The 20,466-nt window shown below is 38.9% G+C and overlaps 1 protein-coding gene across 3 annotated transcripts in view; it reads left to right on the top strand.

Moving 5' to 3' along the window:
- Positions 1-20,466, top strand: part of slit2 (slit homolog 2 (Drosophila)) — a 99,775-nt gene that overhangs the window by 9,573 nt on the left and 69,736 nt on the right. The gene's annotated exons all lie outside the window — the stretch shown is intronic.

Raw genomic sequence — 20,466 nt, 5'->3', positions numbered from 1 at the left:
TTTGTGAGGATTTTATGGGTAATTTTCTCAGAATTCAGCTGGACTCTGTGTTTCAGTCAAACTCTCCTCTTACAACATCTCTCAGTGTTTAGTGTGTGTGTGTGTATGTGTGTGTGTGTTTGTATAATTATGGTGGCTTTTCTGAGCTCAGAAGTGAGAGAACCAGACCACCAGCAGAACATCAAATTAAACAGATCCACAATAAAACATCTGTTACAGACAGCGAGACAGTGAGACTGAGAGAGAGAGAGAGTATGACAGAGACAAAATGAACAGAGTGAGAGGGAGAAGGGAAAAAGTACAGATAGAGAGAGGGAGAGAGTATGTACAGAGTGAGAAATAAAAGAGGGAGAGAAAGAGAGAGAGAACAGAAAAGAAAAGAAAGAGGGAGTAAAAGAGAGAAAAAAAAGAATTAAAAGCTTTTTACAGTTAGAAGACTCGTAGGATTCTGAAGGAGGAACTGAGCGTCACACACAGTTGAGAGGTTTGTGGTGATTAAATTACTTAGCATTCTCTGCACCTGTGCTCAGTGTTCACCTCTTTCATCTCTCCATCCACCCTCTCTCTCTTTTTATCTTTCTCTCAGTACCTTTCTTTCTTTCTTTCTTTCTTTCTTTCTTTCTTTCTTTCAGTCTGATCTGTGTTGATGCTAATGTGAGTGGATGGTGTGTGTGTGTGTGTGTGTGTGTATATGTGTGTGTGGAACCTTCTAGGAGATCCAGTGCTGTTGTTTTGTTCGTCATGTGTGGGGGTGGGGGTGGTCGTTGGGGTACCCCACTGATCCTGACTGTTGCTGCAAAAGCTGTTATTTCTGCCCATTGAATGCAGAGGGACCAAGTCAGTTCAGAAAAAGTGTCTTAATAATATTGAAATAACGCTGAGTTTGTGTTAAGTTAGTTTTGATTTAATATAGTGTTCGTGTTGTGTTAATATAGAGTTTGCATTAGTATTAAGTTAGTGTTAACATAGAATTAGTGTTGAGTTGGCATTGAGTTAGTGTTGAATATGTATAGAGTTAATATGGTGTTTGTGTTGAGTTAAAATAGAGTTAATGTTGAGTTAATATGTACTTGGTGCTGAGTTAACATGGTCTTAGTATTGTGCACTTAGTGTAGAGATAACATGGTCTTGGTGTTGAGTTTATATGGAGTTAGTGTTGACTTAATATGGAGTTAGTTTGAAGTTAGTGTTGAGTAATGCATTGAGTTTGCATTGAGTTAATGTAGATTTAGTGTTGAGTTAATTTGGAGATAGAATTGAGTTAGAATAATTGGTGTTGAGTTAAAATTGAGTTTGTGTTCAGTTAGTCTAGTTAGTAATCTAATACTTATTAATACTTATTTAATACTTTAATTGAAAAGTAATTTTAGTTTTCTAAACCTTAGATAAGTAGTATTTGTATAATTCAGAAAATGCACAATAATAAAGGTAGTGTAATGAAGGTGAACAGTAAGTGTGTGTGTGTGTGTCGGGGTACTGCAGTCTCCATTATGCCTCATTCAGTTACTCAGGCACTACAGGAATTCCCCCAGAACGGGGTGTGTGGCTTTTATTGGAGCCGTCAGTGGTTGTTAAGACAAATCAAACAGATTATAGAGCTGTAAGAGTGTGTGAGTTTTTGTGTGTGTTCAGGAGGTGTGCTATAGTAGATGTTTTGGAAAGTATTGAACTTGCACCACTTGGGAGATTTTGAAGGTCTTTGAAGTTTTTTGAAGTTGTGTTTGGAGAAGTGTTATTCCCCTAACAATAATCTATCCACGAAAGTAAACATGAAAACCTCTAAACATTAAATACAAAATCATGCATTCTGGTGTCAAGCAGAAAACTTCAAAACTTTGAATAAGTGAAACACTTTCAGACATGAGCAGCTGATACAATCCTAACAATACACCATGATCTTCAACAATGAGCCTTTCTGAAAATCACAATCTGCATGGACACCAAGCTCAGATGCTCAGCTCTCAGAACATTTCACACCGAGAAGTTTTACAGAACTATTACAGAGTTATAAAACTCAGGATTTCCCAGAATCCTTCAGGCTAACAGGTTTCAGCTGTAACCCTCAGCTAAAGCCAAAGAGTGCCAATTGCACAGCACTGACCAAATAAAAGAGCTTAAGTATTATTTTATCTCACAAACCGAAGAACGTGAGCTGATCCTTCTGTCTGAAAGTAGTTTTTTGGGGGCTTTGGTGGATCTCTGGAGAAAGTGGAGCAGTGTTTGATTTTCAGTGTTATTGTCACATTTATTCAGTGTGTCTTGGATTTATCAGCAGATTTGTCAGTTTCCAGTGTAGGTTGCTCTTATCATCCCATTGTGAAATGCAGACTCTGGGTCTATCTCGGTCTGTAAGTGGTAGGAAGCCAGGTAAACAGTACTTTACAGTGATGGGTGAGTGGTGGGACGTTTCTGAGTTCAGACACAAATGAGTTTGTTTTCAAAAGCTATACAGCCAGTAACTGTGCTCATAAATAAGTAATTAAGTATACTTTGTCCAAAGTACTAAACTTGGACAAGCAGAGTTTCTTTTGCGTTGTAGTAAGAGGTGACCGGGATGAGGGCTTTTGGGAACTGATTTTTTTCTGAAATAAAAAATAATGTGGACTGATTAAGTAAAGTGGACTGATTAACAGGCCATATAGTGAGCAGATGTCATATTTTTTGAGGAAACAAAAGTTTGGGTGGGTGTTGAAGGACTACTTAAAGGTTGTGCTTGGGATGGGCTGGTTTGGAGTTTAGGGTTTGGAATGAGTATGAATCTGGGTTTGGGTCGAATTTGGGTTTGGCTTGGAGTTTGACGTTTGATTTGGGGTTGTTTGGGTTTGGGTTGTGGTTTGGCTTGGAGTGTCAGGTTTTGGTTGAGTTGGAGTTTGGGTTGGAGTTTCAAGACTTGATTTGGGTTTGGGCTATAGGTTGTTGTGGACGTTCAAGTTTGGGGTTGGAATTTAGATGCATGTTTAGGTTTGGGGTTTGGGTTGATGTTTGGGTTTAGGGTTGGAGTTTGCATTGATGTTTGGGTTTGGAGTTTGGGTTGTTTGGGTTTGTAGTTCGGGTTGATGTTTGGGGTTGGAGTTTGGAATTTGGATTGATGCTTGGGTATGGATTTGGATTTTGGGTTGATGTTTGGGTTTAGGTTTTGAGTTTGGGTTGACGTTTGGGTTCAGGTTTGGAGTTTGGGTTGATGTTTGGGTTTGGATTAATATTTGGTTTCAGGTTTGGAGTTTGGGTTGATGTTTGGGTTTGGAGTTGAAGGTTTTGGTTGATATTTGGACTGTAGTGTGGAAACTGTGATCACGAAGAGAATGTCACTTATGTTCTTCTGTTTAATCCTCACAACAAATGCTGACGAGCCAAACTGTTTACCTCCTAGTCTGTGTGTGTGTGTGCGTGAGCATGTGTGTGTGCGTGTGTGTTTACTGAGCCCAGCGTTTCCTAGGTCACGGGGCTGTAGAGGGTCCGGCTTTTGTCCGCAGAGTGGACGCTTAACCTCAGTCGTGTCGGCTCACAAGACACACACACACACACACACACACACACACACATTGGAGGAGGGTTCTGAGCTCTGTCTGTTCACACGAGCTGGTGGGAACAGGTTTGGAATTAAAGAGAGCGAGTGGAGAAGTGCCGCAGTGCCACCGGTGCAAAGTGTAGCATTATGAGGAGTGCGTGTGTGTTTTAATTTCCTTCATAATCAGGTTTTAATAAGGATAGTGTTTATAGCCTGTTGCCATGGTGACAGTTTGACCTGTAGAGCCCTCTCCTTGTCAGATGCCTGTGTGTGTGTAAATCCTCTTTAAAGATCAGAATGTCGTGTGTAAATTATTCAGAAGGAGCAGCAGAAGTTTGGAGAAAAAGCTTTAGAGAAACCGTATGAAGTGGTCACTGTACTGGAGACTAAACTCTGGCTGCCGGTCACACCGGGTTTGAGTTTAGATTCTCTCTGAAGGCTTTTTCAGACACAGGTACTTTTATCTTTGAATTTAAAGGTAATTACATGGAAAACACAAGACCCAGTATAATGTGTGGGAAAGGAACAGAAGCCACTACAAAAGTCATCTAACCTCAGTCCCATTTCAGGCTAGCATGCAAAGAAATAAATTCATCTCATGCCAAAAAGTTTGGTCAGTCTTTGTTGATCTCACGTTGAATATGCCTTGAAAGTTTACCTCCTGTAATAAAATCCTGTAATATTACTCTGCCTTGTAAGTCAGCATGGTTCTTTCTCTTCTGCTGTTGTTCTTGGAGGTGTTGTGCAGTACTCTGTCTCCCGGTAGAATCTGACTCCCCTTCACATGCACGCACGTCACGCATGCTACAGACTACACTGCCAATTTTGGTTATTTACACATACAAACATAGAAATTGTGTGTGGTGGAATCTGTAGTGTCCATATGCCTATGTAACGTATGTGTATGCAATGGGGTGTTGGATTCTGTATCCTTCAAGTTTGGAATACACATGTATATGAGGGGGGCTCATCACTCACTTTCCTCAAACCATGTGGAGTGATCTCTAATAGACTTTAAGGGTTTAGGGGTTAAGGTTCAAATGTTTATTGGCTAGAGTTAAAGGTTTAGGGTTTAGCGTTTAAGGATTTATTGGCTACAGCTAAACGTTCGGGGGAAGAGTTAAAGGTTTAAGGATTAGAGTTGGGGTTAGTGTTTAGAGTTTAAAGGTTTGTGGGCTACAGTTAAGCGTTCAGAGGTAGAGTTAAAGGTTTAAGAATTAGAGTTAGGGGTTAGAGTTTAGGGGTTAGTGTTTAGAGTTTAAGGGTTTATGGGCTAAAGTTAAAGGTTTAGGGTTTATAGTTAAGGATTTAGAGGTTTGGGGTTAGATTTAAAGGTTTAAGGGTCAGGGATTAGAGTTAAGGGTTTAGAAGTAAGAGTTTAGGGTTTAGGATTTGGGTTTGAGTTTAAGGGTTTATGGGCTAGAGTTAAAGGTTTAGGAGTTAGAGTTATAGGTTTAAGAATTAGAGTTTAGGGGTAAGAATTTAGAGTTTAAGGGTTTAGGGGCTAGAGTTAAAGGTTTAGAGCTTAGAGTTTAGGGGTCTATAAGCTAGAATTAAAGGTTTAAGGGTTATAGTTAAGTGTTTGGGATTTAGGGGTTAGGGTTTAAGAGATAGAGATAAAGTTTTAGGGGTTATAGTTGAGGATTTATTGATTAGAGATTAAGGGGCAAGGTTTAGGGTTTAGGGGTTTAGGATAAACTCTTCCAGTTTGACACAGTACAGCCCTAATATACTTTACTGAATAACAGAGTTCAGTCTCTTTCTTTGTTTCTGTCTGTTTCAGTTCCCTGTTTGAGTTATGCGAATTCAGGTCAAATATTTCAGGAAATTAAATTAAATTATGAGTCTGTTCGTGTCGGCTGATTGAAATACCACTGTCTGTCAATGCACACACACACACACACACACACATAAACACACACACACACACACACACACACACACACACACACAGTTTGTTTTTTGTGTAAACTGAACATAAATGAAAGTTGTTCTTATTGAGAGTTATTGTTAGATATTATTTTATTATTACTTTACACACACAAAACTCTACCTGAGCAGTGTGTCATGGGGTGTTTCAGACAGAGTGTCTCTGGTTCACAGTCAAATACTGCTTGTGATTCCATATTAATCTAAATCGCATTTTGAAACTCAATGTCCAGTTTTATTACATTTAGTAACTGTACTTATTAAATATTTAATTGTCACTATTACTTTCATTCATCATATTTTGATGTTTCCAAAAGTTAAATGGACACTCCAGCCAAATGAAAAATTCAGCCATCTCTACATCTGTTGTAAACATGATTAGCCTCCTCCTATAGCACTGCTGCAGTGTCTCTAGAAAGAAATTTTCTGTTTTAAAGACAAGGAAAAAGCCCCTTCTGATGATACGTGTTGAAGGCGGGAGGAGGTTTTAAAGAACTACGCCTTCTTTGCCTTCATCGTGCAGGAACTTCCTTTAATTTTAGAAAGTAGAAGGATGTATTCTATTTACAAAAAATGTTAGGAGTTACAACCTATGTTGGAGTTATTAACCTATAGCTAACCAAGCTGTCAGGACTGGGTGACATCACAGGGATTCCCAAAGATTAAGGTTTAGGTTTGGGTCAAGGGTTAAAAAAAGGTTTAAGATTAAGGGTTTAGGGGTAATGTTAGAGTTAAAGGTTTAAGATTAAGTGTTAATGGGTTTGTCATGGTCAGGGTTCAAGGGTTTAGGCATTAGGGTTTATGGTGAAGAGTTTAGGGTTAAGGCTAGACACAACATGAAAACATAAATTATGAATTTTTATAAGGCTATACAGGGATACAGTACCTTAAATTTTAAGGTGGAATGCTCCTTTAATAGCTCACTGTGTGTGTGTGTGTGTGTGTGTGTGTGTGTGTGTGTGTGTGTGTGTGTTAAAATGAAGGTGCCCAGTTTCTCATTTATGTGGAACTGAAACTCTGGGCGTAACCTAGCAACCAGATTGGCTTCTTCATGCTCTTTACTTTCACCTTTCTAACGCCACGGCAACAAGCATCATAGCCATGGTTACTGAGCACATCACTGCGGTTACAGACAGAAGTATGCACATCCACTCATTACACAGTTTAATTACTGTATTACATCATTAATGACATCACAAACTCCGCCAAGTCACATTTAACATGGGAAAACGACACACACACATACACATACACACACACACACACAAACACTTATTAACAATGTTGTGAAGCCATCACAGTACAGAGTAACATGTCACAGTAATGTGATTTTTTTCCTGTAATGTAGTGTAACATTACAGTTTAAATTCATGTAATTACAGTTACTGCCTTAATAGCAATTATGAGAACAGTATTAATGACATGTTGTTCGTTCATATGATAAATTTCTTCAGTGTATATAGCCTGTGTGTACTTGTATGTAATTTGCATGTGCTGACTGCAAGATTGTGGAGGTAAGCAGTGCAGCACGAGTGTAGGAACCTCCATAAACTCTGCCCCGTCATCTAATCATGCCAGTGTACAACTGGTGGATAAATATCTCAGTGCTGAAGAAGAGAATGACCCGATGCCATCTACATTCACAAACCGGTCTCTAAGATTTACACCTCACTCACAAAGATTTTTTTTCAGCTGTTTTTTGAACTGTTTCCACTGTTTCTTTCTAAATAATGTACAGAATTAATTGTTGGGTTTTCAGTTGGTACAGATGTGTTTGGGTTTTAGAGAGAAATAAAGTAATGAGTAGTGAGATTATTTTTGGCTAGTAATTAGTAAAGTAATCCATTACAGTTTGTGAGAAATAATTAGTCATTTGCAATGGATTTTTTCAAGTAACGACCCGACAGACTGTATGAGGCAGAGCTGAGCTACACCATCATCAGGAAACCGGAATGTTCAGTGGGTAATTGAATAATAGCGGGTTCAGCTGCAGCTCTGTCAGGGTCTAAAAACTGTTTCCTCTCGTCTCCGTGGTAACATTTAGGTCTCTCTATGTGGTTGTAATGACAGCGTTCCTGAGAGTGATTGACAGGTGATGATGCTCTGTCTTAAAGAGTATTTTCTCCCTAAACTGTGTAAATGTTTTTTTTTATTGGAAATATATTGAAATATATATTTTAATATATTGCTGTGCAATAATAAATTATATGAATCTTGTTGAAGTTTTAACACTTCTTTTCAAGCTATCATTATTGTGGAGCATTTGCGAGGTTCAGGTCTTGATGAGAAAGCCTGGTTCGCATTCGAATTCATCCCAAAGGTGTTCAGTGGACTTGAGGTCAGGGCTGTGTGCAGGCCATTGAAGTTCCTTCACACCATACTTGTCAAACCATGTCTTTATAAATTTCCCCTATTTTCACAGGGGCACAGTCATGCTGGAACAGGAAAAGGTCTTCTACCAAACTGTTGCCACAACGTTGGTATCATATAATTGTCAAAATTGTTATGCTCTTTTTATGCTGTAGCATTAATAACACTGTTCACTGGAATTAAGGGGCTGAGCCCAAACCCTGAAAAACAGGCCCAGACCATTATCCCTCCTCCACCAAACTTTATTGTCGACACTATGCATTTCAGTGGGTAGTGCTTCTCTCGCATCCGCCAAACCCACATTCATCCATTAAACTGCTAGATAGTGAAGCATGATTCATCACCATAGAGATGTTCCCACTGCTCCAGAGTCCAGTGGCAGCCTGCTTTACACAACTCTAGGCGACAGTTGACTGTTCTTGATTTTTATGCACCTGTTAGCAGTGGGTGTGGCTGAAACATATGAACGCAATAATTAGGTCCATGTACTTTTGATCATATAATATGTGTTTGAAATATGAGCAACACTCTGAGAAAACTCAGTTGTTAATGTTCCTGCATTCACTTTCCTGCATAATGTTTGTGATGGATATCAGTGTGAGAAACTGGCACAGAAAATCTTTTTTCACCTGTTTGTACTGGAAATTACCACAGATGCATTAATACTAATTTCTGCTGGCCAGTCTATGAGGTTGTCATTGTTACATTGCCACAAAGCTAACAGTAGTGAATGTTTACTTTCCCACACATTGCAATGAGGTTCTGATATTACTATACATGTGATCTATATATTTGATATGACCTGATGTCACTCAGAGAATTGTGCTCATTCTGTTCATCCCTCCCTATTTTATTCTGGAATGTTTCTCTCTGCCTGTGTTCATGTGCTGAAACTAAATGTGGCAGCCATGTATTGATAAAGGTTCTAGTTGAACTAGAGGTGGAGTTGATCTGAAACTAGGAGGGTGTCATTACTCATAAAAGCAGCAAAAGCTCTGATGTACGTTTGAGGCACAGCGTAAAGTATTGTTCTCAGTACGGTATGTTCTCACTGAGTGGCACTCCAGCCAAAATGTACACTTTAATCATTGCTGCATCTTAAACTGGATCTAAAGACTCAGTAGATCAGACCCTCAGTGAGGAGCATAGTGAGCTGGACTAGAACAGGACCAACCTGCTCCATACTTCACACAACAATGGAACCACTTTAGAAACTTGGCATTTCTCTGTGTTGTTGAGTTTTTTCATCTACTAGACCCATGATCTCCCTCTGTCTCTGTCTCCGTCTCTGTTTCTGCCTCTGAATGAAAACTCTGTTCTGTACAGTTGTTCTGTTCTGCCTTACATACTTAATCATGCTCAGTCTATGCGTCTTAATCAGCTTTAACTAATGTGAATTCTCTAACAATCACCCCCTCTAGGCACACTCTCTCACTCTCTCTCTCTCTCTCTCTCTCTCTCTCTCTCTCTCGCCAATTAACTGGTATAAGGCAAGAGTGTGTTTAAAGGTTCTATAAATCAAGTGATGGGTAAGGTCAAAAGGTCATGGGGTCACTGAAGTCAGTGAAAGTGTAATGTCAGCATTTAGACTGATGAAGTCATAGTGATGGTGATATTGTGATGTAGTTGAAGTTATATTGTTATGCAGTTATAGTGATATGGTGATTTGGTAGTGATAGTGTGACGCAGTGATCATGATATAGTGATGTGATGTGGTAGTGATACAGTTATGATGCAGTGATAGTGAGATACAGTGATAATGTGATGTAGTGAGATAGTGATAGTGTTGTAGTGACAGTCATACAATGATATAGTAGTATAGTGATGTAGTGATAGTGTGGTAGTGATACAGTGATCTTGATTTAGGTCTGATTTCCTGGACCAGGATTAAGCTTACGAATGGGCTATATTTTCTTTTCAATGGAAAATCAGAGATAGTGATATAGTGAAAATAGTGATATCATGATAATGATGGTATGGTGATAATGATTTAGTGACTGTGATATTGATACAGTGATAGTGATGGTAATAATGATATAGTGATAGAATGATACTGTGACATAGTGATAGAGTGATAATGTGATGGTGATACAGTGAAAGAGTGATATAGGGCTGTTATGCAGATTTTCAGTGCTGGGGGCAAATGTGCTACATGTCTTTCATTATCCATTACTCACAGCAGTTTTACACATCTGTCTGTCTATGTGTGAGTGACAGTAGTGTAAGTGATGATGTAATCAGGTAGTTTAATTCAGGCTTGTTTGAAGACTAGTCAGAGCCTGCAGGAGGCGTGTGGTATGTGGTGTTAGTAGAGGTGCTGTGATGGAAATCTGATAAACGCTGAGCTTTCATTAGGAAACACATCCTTCCCCTACAGCAATGCACACACACACACACACCCTCCCTACAGTGCAGTGTTCTTACAGTGGTGAAGCTCTCTGAGGGGTGAAGGGCTGGATACTGTCCAGGTCACTGGGGTCAGTGCTCAGGGGTGGCTGACTGCTTGGAGCCTCGCAGGGCCTCAGACCGCACGGCTCAATGGGGTACTAGCACTGAGTACAATTCACTGTAGATGTAAGCATTACATGAGTGAAAAGTATTTGAATTTGTGTTGACTAAGTATAATGAAGCCTCTTCAGCCATAAGCCTGCTACTATATTTAAAATAATTAAAAGAACCAAAATGTGCAGAAATATAACTGTGCAGTATATTATAATAATAGGTTATTGCACATTTACATAAACTTTTTCCAACGCTGTTCAAAGCATACATAATCACACAAGAGATGTTTAATAACATTATTCTTTGTGTTATTGTCAGAGTGTGTGTATGTATATATGTGTGTGTGTGTGTGTGTATGTGTGTGTGTGTGCGCATGTGTGTGTGTGTGTGTGTGTGTGTGTGTGTGTGTGTGTGTGTGTGTGGTGGTTGCAAAGATGCTCGTGCCCAGGAGCCTCAAGTGTGGGTACGTGTGTGTGTATTTGGAATGACAGGAATGTGTGTGGTGCAGGCTGCAGGGAGGAAAGCAAGTGTTCAACCTGTTCAAACACAAATGGAAATGCAATACAGCCTCTATGTGTACGTGTGTGTGTGTGTGTGTGTGTGTGTGTGTGTGTGTGTGTGTTCATAAAGGTTCAGAAGTTCAGCATAATTCAGAATGAATGTCTCTTCAGTTCTGCATCATTGAAACTGAACTGTTGTACCAAAATTCTCAGTTGCTAGTAGAGTTTGGTCTTCAGGTTGGCCCATAAATGTCAAAAGAGTCAAAAATAAGGAGAAAAAAAACCTCAGGGCTAAAGCTAATTTCAGCTTTTGATAATGTCACTTCCTCTTCATGATTACACTTAATCTGTTTTCACATGTTTGCAGTACATGGACAGCTGAACTCCAGACATTCCATTATTTTCAATGGAGCCCTGAGAGAAAGTTCTGCCATGAGTTTAATTTTCACAACTTTTCCCATCAACCGCAGCGGTGGAGTAAACCGAATGTTGATTTTTTTTTGAGCCATAGACGCCAAACGTCTAGTAGTTGAATTCTAGATAAACCCAGCATTACACAACAAAGCAAGCATTAATAGAGTACAGATCATCCTCTTGCCCTTTTCCACCAAATAATCTACACTGCTAAAGCTTTCTTCGGATAATCATCCATTTTTGTTGGCACCATAGTCACGATGCCAATGTGTGCGTGGCTTCCTGCTGCTTGTCTGTGTACTGCTATGAGGTATGGAATTACTTTTTTTCAACGTAAACATGTGAACGCAACATTAAGGTGACAGTACATTATTTTTATAACTAAAAATTTGTATTTGTAATGTTGGTATGATGGGGGTAAGCAAAACTCATGGACACATATGAATACATAAATTCTAGTTAAAATTAAGGCTTTTTACATTAAATTGATATTTAGTATTAATAGCACAGCAAAAATGTAATGTTAAAACAAGTTTTGTGTAGTAATATTTGAGATGGAACATTAGTGGCTGTCAGACCTGTAACAAACGCCCATGTTCTCAAGGATGATTAAAAAGATGTAGAATGATGGACTGATTAGGAACTTTTTGAAAAACTATGTACAGGAGGATATTCTACAAAATATATTTTATACTTAAAATGTTTTGTTTTGTGCATTCCGGCCAGTCATCTTCACTGTTTATATGTCTTTAGAAACAAAACACACGTTCAGTCCAAGTGAAACCTCTCTTTCTGCCTTATTCCCTCTCTCTCCATCTATCTATCTATCTATCTATCTATCTATCTATCTATCTATCTGTCTATCTATCCATCCATCCATCCATCCATCCATCCATCTAGCCATCCATCCATCCATCCATCCATCTATCTCCCTCTCTTACACACCCTTCTTTTAGCCTACAGGTGTGCCTGCATTGTTTTTTGTGCTGAAGCAGAAACTGCTACTCTGTCTCTCTCTCTCTCTCTCTCTCTCTCTCTGTAGTGATCTGAAGTGCTGTTTGTGTTCAGAGAGTCTCTTTCAACCCTGTATGAGATTCTGTAGCTGCGTTAGGCTGTAAAATAAAAAAATAATACTCTGTGTTGAGCCTTTAAGACTTGAACAAAAAAGTTTGTATTTGTGCTGTTGAATCTGCTCTTTTTCTATTATAATAATAATGTACAATATAAATTTCTGAGATTTTTTATGTAGTTTGTGTCAAAGATCTGTATTCAGAGCAAGGAAGCACATGGGTAGAATCATAAGTCACACATTGTTTATCATTACTCTGATTGAACAAATTAATAATAAGCACTTACTGATCATGCTTAAAAAATCACAGTGCATCCAACAGTCTTTTGCATCTTTTATACAGGGATAAGAGACAAAGTACCTTACAGAAAGCCCTGACTCTACTTGCTGATACCTTTCACTATGGTCGTGATGGACATTCACGCACTGTAACTTCTCTGGTGGCAGATTTTAACAAGTTTAAGTGGCCAAGTTCTCAGAATAGATCACCGGCAAGACGCTTGGTTCCATAGGGTTGATGATGAAATTTGAATGAATATATAGTAGCAGATTTTTGTCTCATATATATACAGCATCAGTTGTTGTTGACTCAAATGGAACTCTTTTCATGGAATGGCTCTCATACAAATTGTCATGTTTTCCTATCGTTATGGGCGTCTGGTTCTCACAAAGGCTAAATACAGAAACACAGGCTAACACAGATTTTGAAGCAGAAGTGAATGTGATTAGATGTTGTGTTAGACGTATTGGAACGTTGTAGTTTGCTGTACAGGTCCTCCAGATGTTTTTGTAAGATATGTTCTGTCCCTGCGTGTGAGTGTATGTATTTGTGCGTTTGTGTGCTCAAATTGAAGTAAGTCATCATGGCAGCAATTAAAAACCTGAAGCATGCGGCCATTTTGCATAGTAGATGAAAGCCGTGACACTGCGGGGGTGCAGAGTCTGAACTTATGAACTTTTGAAGATGAGAAAATGGAATATGTGCGCGCACGCACACACACACACACACACACACACAGTGAGCCGAGACCATCTAAATCGTTGATCCATTGTTGATACATAGTGCTGTGCAAAGTCAATCTTTCATTTATTAAATTTTTTAGTCAAATCATCCAATTAAGTTACTCATTTTTCGGGAGACACGCTATATGGCCAAATGTATGTGGACACCTGACCACCATACCTATATGAGCTTGTGGACATCCCATTTGAAAGCCTTGGCCATAAATATGGAGTTGTACCCAAGCCACCCCCCCAACCTTTGTGGCTGTAATAGCCCCCTCTCTTCTAAGAAGACATTCCACAAGATTTTAGAGTGTGTTTTTGGGAATTTTTGCCAAAAGGAGCATTTGTGGGTTCAAGCACTGATGTTGGACGAGAAGATCCGGCTCACAATTGACGTTCCAATTCATCCAAAAAGTGTGCAGTGGGGTTAAGCTCAGGGCTCTGTGCAGGCCACTGAAATTTCTTCATGCCAACCGCATCAAATCATATCTTTAAAAACCTCGCCTTTGCACAGGGTCATGCTGAAACAGGAAAGGGCCTTCCCCAAAATGCTGCCAAAAAGTTGGATAATTGTCTTGTTTGCTGTAGCATTAAAATTGCCCTTCACTGGAACTAAGGAGCCGACCCCACACCCTGAAAAACATCTCAGACCAGTATCCCTCCTCCACCAAACTTTACTGTTGCTACTATGTGTTTCACGAACTGACTTTAGCAAAGGTGGCATCCTGTGACAGTACCATATTTAAAGTTGCTGAGCTTTTCAGTACAACCCATTCTACTTCCAATGTTTGTCTAGAGAAATTGCATATCTACATGAAATTTGAATTGAATGAAATTTGATTTCAATGAAAATTGCATAGCTGTGTCCACATACTTTTGGCCAGTGTATTTGTGAAGAGATTAGATGGAAGATAATCCACTTGCGTAAGTCCACTGTAAAACAGTACAAATACTGGAATTCAATAACTGATTAAAAGATACAGAGAAAATGGGACTCCTAATAACCCCCCAGGACTATCAAACCTGTCCCCATCAGATAAACAGTACTTGAAGTGAGCTTTTATCTTTGAGAGAGAGGAGAAAACTAAGCTCCACTCTTGCTCCAGGTCTGAGCACAATGTCAGATGTTATTGAGATCTCTTCTGAAACTTAAAAGGAGACACCTATGAAATTACTGAGCTCTTTTTCTCAGTAGAAGCACCAGCTGGAGAGACCTCAGCTGTAGTCTCTGCTATTTTTCCATTTGATCTCAGTGTTGTTCTTTTTTCTTTACAGTTACTCTCCTGTTGGATTACATACAGATCTGTTTGTGTTTTTAAACACACATCAAACTAAATTTACTAATCACTATTTTTAATTACATTTGACATTTCAATTCAACTGTTTTGGAATTGATGTTTGTAGATGTAGTTCCTCCGGATTTTATGCAGTTCATTACACACACCACCTGTTACACCCTGAGTGAGTGTGTGTGTAACAGCAGTAGCTCTGAAACAGCTGTCTTTTACGTTCACACACTCCATTCAGAAGAGCAGCAATGAGTTTGATAGCTTTATTGGCTGCAGTTACTGAGAGCAGCACATACAGTAGCAGTTAACAGTAGAAACAGAATGAAAAGAATAAAAGACATCAGAAGTGTATAACACATTTGCAGATACTACAGTCAGGAATATTGGCCTCCTGCCAATTAGAGCTATTTAGACCCCACTCACCAACAACACACCTAACTGACTAAAATGCACTGAAAGACACTGATTCCACTGATTAGGTTTTTATATTGTTATTGTTATTAATGAGGGACACTGTAATTAAATACTAGACTAGACTAGATTGGAAACATTAGGAAAACAATTTCTTATTACTATGATGGGAAAAAACCCCAAAAAACTAAAACTTGTTGGGAAGGCATTCCAAAAATATTAAAATATAGTTTATACATAAAATATTTTGTTTTGTGAATGAATTGATGGGCATCGTCTTCACTGTTTATATTTATTTTAGAAGCAAATTACACCCATTTAATATTAAACCTTCAGATCAGAATTTCTTTAAGATTATTAAAAAAACATTCAGTCTGACTGAAACCTCTCTCTCTCTCTCTCTCTCTCTCTCTCTCTCTCTCTCTCTCTCTCTCTCTCTCACACACACACACACACACACACACACTCTCTCACTCACCGTTAGCCCACAGGTGTGCCTGTATTGTTTTTGTGGTGACGCACAAACTGCTACTCTCTCTCTCTCTCTCTATAGTGATGTATAGTGATTTTTGTGTTCAGAGAGTCTCTTATTTCACTCCTGTATGAGTTTCTGTAGATGTATTGGAGTTGGGTGAGTGCCAGGTTCAGTGTTAGGGGGTCATTTATAGGGGCAATGCCTCACCAACTATCATCTAAACCCACGAGTTAGTTTCTATAGCAAAAGCATTCAAACTGTAATTTGTGCGCTGCTGCACTGCTCATACTGTATGTTGTGGGAAGATCAAAGCAAACTGATTTTCTAAATGAGCAGATTGTGACTGATTTGTTGTAAATGTGGCTCTACAGTTCATTGGCTCTGTTTGGAAAGAACAGTGAGGATACAGCCGTACAGATCTACCACAGGTTTCTCAGTCCTTACATTTTGGGGTTATTTTTCCCACTTGAGGGGAATTGGAGCTCCACTTTGCTGTTGCGTTTGTTAGTTTGCTGCTGGTTAATTTATTTTTAGTCCTACTGTGAGTACTGTCCAGCATAGCATTAACAGCATTAAATTATTATCTCGGCACTATTTTTTTGTATTGTGTTAATGTAATATTAATGCATTTACTTTTATACCCCTTTTGTTTGTATTTATTCTAATGTTATATAGTGCTTTTACTGGCAAAAACACCCTTACTACCCAGATAAACAGTTCTAAACCATGACTGATTTAGACTTTTGTGAGTGTGCTCGAAGTACAGGGAGGACTGATTTGTGCTAATTAGCTCTACATACTCAGTGCGAGTGTTTTTGTGGGATTGAAATGTTTTGGTTTGGGAATTGTGGCTTAGCAGGTGTTAATTTTATTTCTCTCTCTCTCTCTCTCTCTCTCTCTCTCTCTCTCTCTCTCTCTCTCTCTCTCTCTCCCTCTGGTTAGCGTGTTCTGTATGGCTCTCAGGAATTCCTGTTCTGTGAGGTCACTCCAATTGAAGCTCTAACAGGACCAACACTCAAAGTAATTTAATACAGGCGAGCGGAACTGCGCAACTGTGTGAGTGAGTGAACTGGTAGCAAGTTCACAGACAAGAAAAAAGAAAATATATTGAAATAATGAAAAAAGAGAAAAACAAAGATTGTATAAAGGCAGTACCTTTGCTGTTTATTTTCAATTAAATATACAGTTCTGTATCAGCAGTGGTGAGCGGTAACAAACTCAGTTAAACACAGCTGTTCACTCAGTATTCAAAGAAGTAATTCCACTGCTTTCTCCAGAAATCCCCCATAATGTAGTGACTAAGATGCAAACAAAGACATTCAGAGTGATTTGATGTGAAATGGTTCATTGTAGAGACTCCGATTTCTTTATAGTGATGGTGATGGACATAAGGGGTTGTGATGTTTACAACACAAATATAGGCATTTTATTTAGTATCCAAAAGCACCAGTGAACCTACACAAGTCTTCTGAGTTTGTATGTATAATGTTGATGATGGTAAAATAGTGGTAATTCTAAAAAAAATAGGTTTTCTTTAGGGACTGTTTTGCCTCACAACACTCTGTTTAGACCTCTCCGCCATGAATGAATTTAAAAAATATTTTTAGGCCCAAAACTTCCCAAGACTATCACACCAATGGCTTAGACATCAGACAACACAATCAAAATCATTTCATATAATAACTTTCTGTGATGGAGCTTTTAGAGGTGGACGTCTGGTTCCTACCATCAGCACTGTGAACAATTCTGACTCAATATGTTTCTCTAGAACCAAGCATTTCACACCAAACCACTCCCAATGACTCTGTTTACGTCCTAACTATTTAATTATGCAGTCTTGAGTATGTTGAATGTGAGTGCATAACAAGCCAGATCCATGAGGTGCCTTGCATCTGTGTGTTCTACAGTTTCTCATTAGGTTAAATGAATAACTCACTCTAAATGTAGGTATTGTGATATAAAGTGAGTGTGTTCTGCTGTTTCTTTGCAGTAGCTACATAAGACCACGTTTATGGGTGGAGTCTGTTGATTGGGTAATAACACACTGTAGTGTGTATATGAGTGACAGTGAGGACTTGTGAGTGTGTGTGTGAGTGTGTAAATCCCCTCGGCCTCTAAAAATAATGTAGGAACTGTCTGGAATGTGACACACACATATAATGACCGCAGGAGCTTAGCACATCAACACCACACACACACACACAGACACAACCACACACACAGTGTGTTAATTTTAGACAGTGTTTCTGTTGGAGGAGTCTCACATACATGCACGTCTTCTGTGTGTTTGCAGTAATTAAAAAATGTAATGTTTTGCAAACCGCTGTAACTGTGTACAGCAAAGGAGTCTGAAGGTGGGGGCAGAGCTTTTGGGCATGGCTATGTAAATATGCAAGTGCTTGATGTTTGATTGAAAGCACAGACTCAGTTTATTTTAGTTAGTGTTTGATGGACAGAGATGGAAAAAGACCAGCGAGCCAAGCATGAATAATCTACTGCAGCAAGTGCACCGACACAGCACGTGGGGGTGGGGTGGAGTGTGGGGGACTTCGGACGGACATTGCCAGTTGTGCAGGATAACATGTGGAATGAAAACCTCTCCCACACTACACATACAGAGACGTGAGAGGTGGGGGAGCTGAAGGGGTTGCAGCACCCCCAGATTTAACTACATAAAAAAAACAGAAGAGCCGCTGTTTAAAACTAGAAGGGGAATGTTTGTGAACAAACTTTAAAAAGGCTTGACAAAAGCCATTGCTGTGCTCTCCCAGGTGGTTGCTAAGATGTTGCCAGGCTGTTGTTATGATATGGAGACGCTGCTGTTTGCTACTTGCATTTAGCTTGATAAAAAGTTGTTTGTTCCCAATCGGAACTGATGAAGCCAGTGGACAGGAGTGCACATATCCAGAGCCAGTTTAAATTCTCAGTGAGAGGTGAGATTCTGAGAGCTTTTTACATCTTTTTAAAAGCTGCAGTGGAGGTTTATATATATATATATATATATATATATATATATATATATATATATATATATATATTAGGGGTGGGAATGTCTAGGCACCTCACGATTCGATTACGATTCAGAGGGCTGCAATGCGATTATAAAACGATTATCGATGCATATCAATGCATCTTTTTTTTCTATATAGCATTTATATTTTCTCACTGTGTGAGCTCAAGTTTCAAGTTCAAGTTTCAAGTTTATTTGTCATTTGCACAACATGTCAGGACATTTATGCATTGAAATGCTTGTGGTGAAGCACAGCTAATCACTCTACAGAAAGTAAATAGGTAAAAATAAAAATAGAAGAAAAACCATCTGACATATATTAAATATACCAAAAAAAAAACACAGAATATACACAGAATATAGAGACAATATACATTTTAAAGTGACTAAGTGACTCGATGTTATTGTTATTTAAAGTGACTTGGTACTTTTAAAGCAAAGTATTTGTAATGATCCATAATGAATTTACTTCCAATATCTTTTTTAATAAAACAGATGGAAGTGATGTGGCAAGTGAACTAGAAGACTCTCATTCACTGCTCTTGTTTGGAGCTTGAGAAGCTGCTGCTACTCATCTGCGATAAAATGCGCAGTTACGGTGAAATAAGATCCAGTGTCAATGGATGCCCACGCAGCACATATTATAGCTATTCTACCCGTTTTCTTTAGTGATTTTATAACTTCGGTTTTGGTCTCGTTGTAGAGATGGGGGGGTCGTTCTGTCAGTCGATGGGACAACATAGCGTGAAAGCCCTGTTTCGCAACGACTGAGAACCGGCGTGCAGACTGCAGGTCACCTAGCAACAATGTGTTATTCGCATTTATAAGCAGCGCAGTTGGTTTCCTGGTACGTTAAATCTGCAACAAGAGACTGTCAAACACTAAGAAGTTGCGAAGATGAAGTTGCTTCTCTTTCGAATTGTCCCGTTCCACCTTAAATAGTGCCACATTTACATTCGGCGCCTCAGTTAGAATTTAAGGTGGAACGGGTAAATTCGAACAAGAAGCTGGAGAATAAGAAGCGACTTCAGCCTCATAAAACAGTCGTTGAGAGACATTTTACAAGAAACTGATCTACTTCTGAGGAAAGGTTTTCTGGTGGAAATGTGAGGAAAGCAGCTACAGCTAAAGCTTAAAGCAGAGTAGAGTAAGTCCGCGGTTTCATTTATATTTTTTAGCCTATACTAGGACATTAACACATAGTGACACATACTGGACATTAAATGTTGTGGTTCCCAAGGTGGTTTGATTTTGTTGAAAGGACAAAATGTTAACGTTTGGGCTGTGAGTCCTGACCTAACCTGGCTTTTAATGCAGAGGGAGCCAGTCAGATTTCTCGCTCTTCCACTTGTGTTTTTGTTATGTGCCACCACAGACAGTTCCGACTTTTGCGTTCCGTCAACATTACGTTATAAATTAAATATTTAGAAAATCGATTTATTCTATTTGTGAATCGATTCAGAATCGTTCACATCTGCATCGCGATGCATCTAAGAATCGATTTTTTCCCGCACCCCTAATATATATATATTCTGCACATTATTATGTATAATTATTATTTTTTGGCTGAATTTAACACATTGGGGGAAAAAACAAAATGTGGCCTATATAACAGTTTTATGTTTTTTGCCTTATTAATTTTTTCCAATATGTTAAACTCAGCACGTTAATGGAAACTGTGCACTAAACGTGACATCAAAATGTCATGTTTAAGTGTGTTCTCTGTAGAGGATGTGTTGAAATCATGTAATTTGACCAGAGGTGTTCAAACTCTGGCTGAGTGTTCAAACTGTTTAACTGTGTGTATGTATATTTCAGCCCAACTTAAACCACCTTTCCACATCCCTGCTCTCTCTCTGTCTCTTTCTGTTTCTCACTTTCTCTCTGTCTCACACACACACACACGTACACACACACACACTACAAGCAGATTAGAAAGTAAAGGAAAAACAGAAAAGAAAATAAAAGCACTTTTGACCCTAAG

The sequence above is a fragment of the Colossoma macropomum genome, unplaced genomic scaffold (assembly GCF_904425465.1).
Source record: "Colossoma macropomum unplaced genomic scaffold, Colossoma_macropomum, whole genome shotgun sequence".
NCBI classification, from domain to species: Eukaryota; Metazoa; Chordata; class Actinopteri; order Characiformes; family Serrasalmidae; genus Colossoma; species Colossoma macropomum.
The sequence above is the reverse complement of the archived record's forward strand: the minus strand, read 5'-3'. Positions and strand labels throughout refer to the sequence as shown.